The sequence below is a fragment of the Bactrocera neohumeralis genome, chromosome 3 (assembly GCF_024586455.1).
Source record: "Bactrocera neohumeralis isolate Rockhampton chromosome 3, APGP_CSIRO_Bneo_wtdbg2-racon-allhic-juicebox.fasta_v2, whole genome shotgun sequence".
NCBI classification, from domain to species: Eukaryota; Metazoa; Arthropoda; class Insecta; order Diptera; family Tephritidae; genus Bactrocera; species Bactrocera neohumeralis.
This window is the reverse complement of record NC_065920.1, coordinates 1135582-1144821: the sequence shown is the minus strand read 5'-3', so window position 1 is coordinate 1144821 and position 9240 is coordinate 1135582. Positions and strand designations below refer to the sequence as shown.

Sequence of the window (9240 nt, the reverse complement as noted above, 5' to 3'; positions counted from 1 at the left end):
TCGCAGTTTTTCGCCGAGAAACCAGAAAAGTTTTACATTTATATTAGAATAAGGTTTATCAAAAAATTTTCTGGGATACGATTACATTGGTTTATCACAAATTTGATACAAAATACTTGGAACCTATCAGGCGCCATACCTCGAATGGTTAATGAAACCATTAATGGCATAACCGATATTCTTGCCTTCTTTGAGTTGCTAAAACCGAAAATGAAAATTTCGTAACACGAAGGATTTTTTGTTAAGGTCAAGGGGTGTAGGAGTCAAACCACCACCATTTACTAAAATGACAAAAAGAGCTGTGATGGAAAATTTTTGAACTCAAATTCATTATCAGGACTTCTCAAATACCGCACGTACCTTTTGGCACATCAGTCGCAAATTTTTTCTTAAGATGTGTTGAGTAGTGTTATTATTACTTTTGTTTCTATGAACGTTAAATTTGATAGTTGAATTTCTTTTCTTTCAGGAGACTTACGACAAAACTATTAATTTCCGGACTCAAAATTTTGAAATTTATATTTTGTGAGGTAAGAATAATCAGTTCTTTTGGCAAACAAATAAAAATTATGCTCAAACACATTAATTAGCCGTTCTTATGATGAAATATTGGGTAGTCGAAAAAGTCTTTTCGTATTTCTAATCAAACTTCACAAAATATTTATTTGCACATTTCAAAGAATCATTTCCGAATGGAGTGTAATTTCGCATACAAACCCCTCTATGGCAGTTTTAAGTGTGTGTGAGTGCATGCGTGTTCAGTGAACACTGTTCACACGAACATTCACACACACATACACATGTGCCTAGAATGTATCCCAGCACTCGCAAGTATACTCGCCCGTTGCCTTTAACTGTGAATTGGTTGTTGTTTCTGTTGTTGTTATCATTATGCGACTCACAAAGTGTCAGCGACATTGTAAATGAAACCGTTAACTCGCCAGCAACAAGGTAATCCAACGGATGATGACAAGGCTTTGCATTTATTTTTAGTTCCTATTTGGATTTCTTACGGCCACTATGCTGTTGTTGTTGCCCACAGCCTGTGCCGACATTATATAATGCCCGATGTTGCTGTTGTTGTCGCTGTTGTCGGACGTTTGCCGCACAACAAACGGTGATGACCACGGGAAAATAGGTAACGAGCCACACGAGAATAAAAACCAAAGCAAACGCACCGAGACGCCTCAGAGGAAACGGCGATCAACAATATTTTATTCGCAACAACAACTCTAGACAACCGTCAAGCAGCTGCCGGCCATCGCCAAGCGCTACGCAGCGGAAATTCATATGCAGGCTAACAACGCACGGCGCAAAGCGAACGGCCGGCCGTTGAATAGTGGATTCTGCGCAGACGCACCAGCGCACACAGTCGCATGAACGACGCAAGACTCGCCTCGACATAGACGAAGATATATGGCGGGAAGCAATGAAAGCAACAAAAAAATGCTGCAGCCAACAGAAAATGTTGCATCAGCGCAAAAAGTGAAGATAAAAAGTTGAAGGAAAAGAGCCGCACCAAGTCAAGCGACAACAACAACTGCAGTTGAGGCATTGGATTGTGCCACACACATACACATAGCTATCAGCAGCTTGCGGTTTCGCCACAGTTGCGCGCACAGTTCACATGGAAAGCAGCCTACGCGCATAAAGTTCTTAGCTAAGGCGAGATAGACATGGCATCAACAAAACACCGAAGCATTACAGCAACAACGCCCCTTCGGCGTGTGGAAAATGTTGCTGTCATATTGCACGGAACATTATCAGGTACTCGGTTGACTGCGTCCGCGACTGTTGCAGAGCTCTTGCAGCTGTGCCACCGCCGGCGGCGCATGCGCGTGCCAATTCTTTGCTCGACTGCAGCCCCCATCGCCGTGGGCGCACACTCTCCAGCAGCGGCGCGACGGCGCAAAGGCGCACTTTAAGGGAAATAAGGAAGCAGTTTTCACCGCGGCGGCGGCCGCTAAAGCCAATTTATGGCAACACCAGTTGATTGTCGGTTGCCGTCGCGGCCATTCATTTGCTCTGCGCCGCCACAGCCGCCATAGTCGCGATAGCAGCAACGTTGCAAGCAAAAGCGATCACCAACATAAAATGTAAATTGGCTGCGATGCGGGCCATAAGCCGCTTTATCTTTGTGGAGCAATTTATAGTCTAATTTATGCTTTTTTGCCATTTTACGAGCACAATGTTTTTGTTGTGGCACAATGGACGTTGCAAATATCGCAAACTTTAATTAACCTGAAATTACTTTTAACGTTTTTTTTGGAATTTTCCTACGCGGTCACAGATAAACTGTACTTTGCGTTGCGTTGCCGCGCGTTCACTAATTGCAAAGAAGTCGGCAATAACAAAAACAACTAATAATTTACACATTTCCCAGTTTTTATACCTTTCCTCCGCAATTTGCTGCCGTTGCACACTAAGTTGCACTTTTTATGTGCGTTGTGTTGCACATTAATACTCGCACACGCACGCACACACTCGCAGAGGCAGAGGCAGGCGCATGCACGAATAAAAGTTTAGCACTTCTAAGCAAACCGCAAACTCATCGAGGCCTCCAACTGCCTTACAATGCACCGTGCTTTGTTGCACTATCGTTGTTGTTATTGTTTCAGTGGCTCTGCTTGCCACCATACAAACTTTTTAATAACTAAAAATGAAAAAGAACAACTTTTCCACTCAGCACTTGTGGTTACAACACTTTTCACTGCAAGCCTTTAAGATTCTTGGCACAATACTCGAGCTACGATGGAGACGATCTTAACGCGACGCGTGCATATTCACAACTGAGGCGCGGCGCTTCCGCAGACCAAGCTTTAAAGAAGAGTTCAAAAGAAGAAAGTCTGCCCGAACGCTGGCGCTGCCGTCCCGGTCAATGCTGCTTACGTCCACGATGTTCTGTTGGCCACAATTCATTCTTTTCCGGCGCGCAACGAGCAGTGCCGACAACGAAGAGAATCGCGCGCAGCCAACATGAACGATTTCATTAAGTTTGAAGAGAAAAACTCAAAGAGAAGTGGCAGAAAAAGGTCTGGATGCTTGGAAAAGTGAGATCTTAGAGGGTGAGAGAGTGTTTTCTGACAGGCAAATTGAGATAAAAGTCAACAGAATTAAAGTTTGACCACTTGACTAGTATAAGAACTCTTGAACTCTCACTTAGAATTAGTAACTGCAAAAAGTAACAATTATTGGTTCTGCAATGATTATTAGAATCAGAGCAGCAGAAGTATCGTTCTTATTTTACTAATAAAAGCTTCTTAAACCTTAATTCTCGCACTATCTTACCCCTTCATTCGACAGGAACATAACTTAAGACTTAAGTAGCCAACATATTTAATATAGAACAACGTACTCGACGGCATGTCAACGTTCCCGATCAATTTGTACAAATGACTTCATGAACTTCCGCCTCTTTGACTCAACATAACCATAATTGAGCTGAAGTTAAGTCTGTGGATGTGTGTGTTGCCTGAAGATCTCATGTGTAGAAGAAGAGTTGAAGGATTGCTTGCACATACAGACACTTGTCTACTTGCAAACACACAGACTCACATTTCTGCAAGTTTCCATGGAGTTACCAGACACAAATTCGACTTTATGGGCACTGACATTCTGATCGATTCGGATCTGCGATTTGAATAAGAAATTGAATGAGTATAAGAAAAGAATTTCGGTACCAAGGAGTGAATTTCGCTTAAGTTTGCATGCAACTACCAGCTCCTGCAAAGCCCAGAAGCCTTAAAGCTTTCAAGAGAAACAAACTTCTGGTAACCTGAAAGTCGCAAGACGATGTACATACAAGTATTTCATCTGCGAAATTGATCAATCGAAAAGCGGCAAATAAAGGGTGATAAACGGGGAGTGGGCAGAGAGATAAAAACCGCAACGGAAGCACTAATCCGTCAGTTGTTGTAGGAAGTTACAGCAGACAATGTTCTTTGCACGCATGGCTGGTCGTCTGGCCGTCTGGCTGGCAGACTGGTTGACTGCTTGAGTGTCAACACTCACATGCTTGCGTGGTGACTAAGCGTTGGCCAACTGGTGGACTGACTGAATGGACAAAGGCTTGAATCGAACCGCACACAGGCACATATACATACATACATATGTATAAGCAAGTTGCAGGCTGATAATCGTGTTCATGAGATGCATTCTCCGATACAACAAATTTATACGAATGTCTTGCTTGCTGTACGATCTGCTGCTGTGGTCATATGTGAGCTCCACCAACATGCATTTGCACATGCGAAATTACACACACACACACATACATGCATTGTAAAGGCTTTGAATTGGAGGCCTGGCTGGCCGGCCTGGCGGCTTGGTCTCCATCAGGGCGATTTATTCTCTGTGATATTGAAAATTTATCACCATTAAAAACAGATTGCCTTGCACACGAGTCAGAACGACGAGATGCCGCACAGGTGGACGAAGAAAGTGGAAGCTCGGGTAAATCTGTTATTTTTAGAGAATTCGCATCGCTCACAGGGCAAGCGAACATTTCGGCTGACCATTTGAAGCTGTTTTCGGGCCGAAATGCACACTGTGCGCATGCGGCAAGGCTCCTGATGGGTGCATTTGGTATATTTTCAGTAAGGCTGTCTTTACTTACCTACACACACCGATAAATTCGAGCACGCAGACAGGTGATGCCGGCTTGCAAACGATTTCCAATTAGCTATTGCCAATGTGGTGCAGGTAATTTGATAAGTGGATTAATTTGAGTTCGCCGCTGTCGAAATCAATCACATCAAATTATGAATTGAACGATGACGGTGTTCGCGCCGCAAATTGATCGCAATGGGTAAGAGCAGTACCAACAATTATCGTTGAGTATAGTGTATGCGAAGAATAAGAGAACAGTGGAGGTGACTGTCAAAAGAGAAACACTTCATTCAGAGTAAATATTCTTTTGATGAGAACACAGATTTGATTTATTACCTTCTGTAAGGCGACTAAACAGTACAACCGCACTTGAGCGGTTTCCTACTATACTGCTCTCAAATAATAGTCAGAATTTATGTAGTTTTTCAATATTATATATATTTTTTTCATATACTTAAATACTCTTTGACACAATCATAATTGGAAGGCTGATGGCGACGTCAATAACCCGCATTGTTGATATTCCCCTCAATAAATTTGTAAACGACAGTTGTGTCATTAAACCCATCAAATCTGATCAACATTGATGAATTGGCAAAAAGTGTCATAATCGGTTTTTAATGAGAATTAGTGGGAAGAAGAATAGAGAAATAGCAATAAAATGTCGATCACTTGTTGACTGATAAAATAAGTTTGAGAAATCAGGGGGAAAGCATTGCTGATAGACCGATTAAAAACTGAGTCAGACCAACAACTTTGGTATAATTTCAATAATTTATATTTCACTTCGTTTGGATAAAAACAGTGTCTTTCTGTTTGAAGACCGACTAAGCGTGGGTTTTTTTCAGAATTATGATGTAGTTGTAACGAATATCTAGATCTTGTTTAGTAGCAGCTATTGCCATTCTGGTCAGGTATATGAAAGAAGCATAGATAAATGTGCATTAAATGAGCTGGTTGGAGTAGGCAAGGAAAGTGGTGGTTAGTGTCGTGGGGACACTCTTGTAGATTTTGTGTAATTTTAGCTGTTATCTAAGCACTGCTTGAGTACCAAGGTTCAGATTAATTGTCATCGAAATCATTTAACGGTAGGCTCAGGAAACGTGCTATTTCGACGAGTTCGGGCCATAGCAAGACGAGTGTTAGAGATGGAGTTCGCTGGACATGTAAAGCGGTGGTTAGAGTCATGCACTCCTTATGCCACATGGCTTGAGTATCTAGCATACAAAAGCAGATAAAGCTTAGTTATATTAGCTTTCATTTGTATTCTTGTCACCTAGAAATATATTTGTGCACTATTTATTTTAGTCAACTCTATGAAAAACTGAAAATGATTCCACTAACTTTTATTGGTTCCTTGGACTTTTCAACACGGCCAACATGTTCTTATAAGTTTTAGTTGTTAGCTATAAACTACACAGGACCAGCGAACTCCACTCAGATTCCACCATTGGTAACTGTCCATTTCGTCTGGTTAAGCAATTTGCTGTAATTTAACATAGAACGCTATAATACATTGAGCTATGAACCTCTACATCTTTTTTGATTTGTTGGTGCGAAGCAGCTGTTTGCGTTTTATTTACCAGCTGATTTAACTTTGCGCGACATCTAGCGATTAGTAGCTATACAGTGTGCTTCAAATGAATTAAAAGATAAATGCTTGTAACCAAGCAAAAGTTTGGTGATGTCACAACCACCCATTTATTAACACCGGACAATGAAGATACAAGTTTGCGAAGATTACTTACAATAAAAATTAAAAGCATATAAATAAACATTTTACATTTATAGTGCTCTACAATCACCCGTTAACCTATAATTCATCCGCTAATATTGGTTGCTTCTATTGGCTCAGTGGTAGAGTCAGATTACTAGCGCTTCTGCGAGATGAAGGCATAAACTTCTCTGCTTCTTGATTCTGCTCCTTGATTCTGGTGCCCTCATACCCACGGCACAGTTATTGAATTTGGAAGGGGCGGGGCTGGACGAAATTGTGTGCATTGAAGGGGACAATAGATTAAAGGTCGCTATATAAACTTCTCTCATATATTCGAATAAATTTTAATATAGCAACAACTTCCACTTTTTTCTAAATTATTTTTTAACTTTGGTCATCACTTAATATAAAACAATGAATAAATTAAACTCCGATCTCTTTCTAATTTATTTTCTGTATAAACATTAAACATGAAAGAAATGATAATTTGCATCCCACACAGAGCAGACGGAGCTGCGGGCGTCCTCAATGAGATTGCTGACAATTTAAGAGACGGCTACACCAACATTTAGCGTCAGGCGAAACTATTCCGCATGAAAAGTTGTCCGAGCTGCGATAAAAGCAATTCATGAACTCTGCTGCTGCTCCCGAAGGCGTAGACTAACAGCAACAACTTCCTAACTTTTTATAAAACAACAAACAGGCAAGTGCCTGGTGGCTGCGGCAGTGGCAAAAAAGCAACAAAATTATATTTCCTTACCGACCGCAAAGCCAGCGGTGGCCACCAACGTCACAGTAAATATGTAGGTACACATGTATGTATGTATGTCTGTATGACGCCCGTTTTGCTGCGTGAGTACGCACTATGCGGTTCGTTGACAGGCCATTTGTAGTCGTGAAGGATGCACTAACGCGCTCCCAGGACCGCCGCTTCCACGTCGTCGCGCAGCGCAATCTGCCAGTCAGCCGGTCCGTGAGCCAAATGAGCGTTATCATTGCGCTAAATGTGAAAGTTTCCCAAAGCCAATCCCCCTCCCATGCGCGCTGTAAGGTCAAAACTCATCACAGTAACGCGGTCCGTGCTACGTGGGGAGCAATAAAACGGAGTGGCACCACAACAACATACATTCAGATGAGTTCGTTGCCATTCGCACTTGCTTGTGGGACCCAAATGGTGGCAGAAAAGTAAACTGCAGTTAGTCAAGTCATTTCCGTTAGTCCTCCTCGGTGCGGTCGCCATGAAATGGTAATGAGGAGTTAGCCGAAATAGTGGGGATAAACGAGATTGACGAGGAAATGGTGGCTGTGGCAGAGTGTGGGTGGGGGCAGAACACTACTTCATCTCGAACGCTCATGTGGTTTTGCATAAATGGCTGCGTTGCCGCAATTTTCTTCGGCAATTTGTTGTTTGTGACGTTGAAGCCGAGATACTGCCAGTAAATGCTAAGAGTGATTAAAGCGAGTGATTTGCTAAACTTAGCTGAGACGCGCTAATTTATATACGTTTATGTTATTGTACTTCGAACCAAAATATTAATCACAGTTCCCAAAATAATATACCTCGCGTTTTGTAACTCGCGTGCTCATCGACGGCGCATTAGTGGATGGCCTTGGACATCTTTGTTACCCAGTCAAGTGTCAACCAGTTTTGATAGTGTGAAGGCAGCGTCAGTGCTTTGACTCTTTGGTTTTGCTAAGTTGCTAAATTTGCAGTTGGATAGACAAGCACTCGCTGGCGGCGGCTGCAACAATCCGCAATCCGCAATGCGCTAACGAGCTTAATCGAGTCGTCTTGGGAATTGAAGTCAGCCGCGTACTTGTGTCTGTCTGTGCATGAATAAATGAATTTCATTGAAAGCCAATAATTAGAGATTGTCTTCAAATATTTTTGGAACAACAAACACATGGCGATCGAATATATGAAAATATTTTCTAGCTTGCACACACACACTCATTGTGTTGATATACAAATATGCGAAAAATACGCTGACTTTACAGTGGCTACACAACCTAACTTTCAATTAAAAAAATGGAGAAGTCTGAGGCTTTCGGAAGCGTTATTTAATCCTGGCAAAGTAATCTTAAATTTGAGTTAGAAACTTGAAACTATTTCTAATTTCACAATGAGCTCGCCATCCATGGATTTGTGAGGGAGTATAAATCTGTCACGCCGTTGCTTGGCGGTCAGTTCAGTTGATATTTTCATGCTTGTTGACACACTCTCAGCTTTTCCATTCGGTAAACACGCGCGAGCTTTTGTGCTGCGCTTAACTGCAAAATGGAAGCATACAAATCATATACTTATGTGTGTGTGGATCCGGCATTTGTTGTAATCCTCTTGCTTGCAAAACGGTTAGCGAGCGCTGAGCATCCTTCAGGCTCAGTGAATATCCGGCACAAATGGTTACAGACCCGTTTACTCAGTCAATGTTTTTGCGTTGAGTTAAACGAATTATGCAAAAGCTCTTAATATTCGTAAACACATACACATACTCATGCGATTATACCTATCTACATACATATGTAAAAATTTGTGGAGGCGGAAAATCTCTAATTGACTTATCGCAATTCGTTTAGGGGTCGAAATCGCCGGTTTTGATGTCCAATGGGGCCCATAAATATTAATATAAAAGAAAGTAATCGTAAAGAACCTAAAATAGTGGTTTTTATATTCGAAAATTAGTCGGTTGTGGTAGAACTTAAAAGTCAACAAGCTGGTTTTAAGTTACAGAATAAAAAATTTTGAAGAAAATTATTTAGATGAAAATAGCTGACACTCTACAGACAAGAGAGGAAACTCCCATGAAGTAATACTTTGTCCAATGGTTCCGTGTTAGAGACATGAGATGGGAGTAGGTTAGGTTTAGCGGTTAAAGTCTCGCACTCGGGCTTTCGATGCCTTTTGCTACTATAAA

The 9240-nt window shown here is 41.6% G+C and overlaps 1 long non-coding RNA gene across 1 annotated transcript; it reads right to left on the bottom strand.

Annotated features, from left to right (window-relative positions):
- Window positions 1-5020: 5020 nt before the first annotated feature.
- LOC126752116 (uncharacterized) lies at window positions 5021-6152 on the bottom strand. Its single transcript, XR_007665961.1, has 2 exons — window positions 5953-6152; window positions 5021-5884 (listed from the first exon to the last, which is right to left on the bottom strand). It is a non-coding gene; the product is annotated as an uncharacterized LOC126752116 (long non-coding RNA).
- Window positions 6153-9240: the final 3088 nt, after the last annotated feature.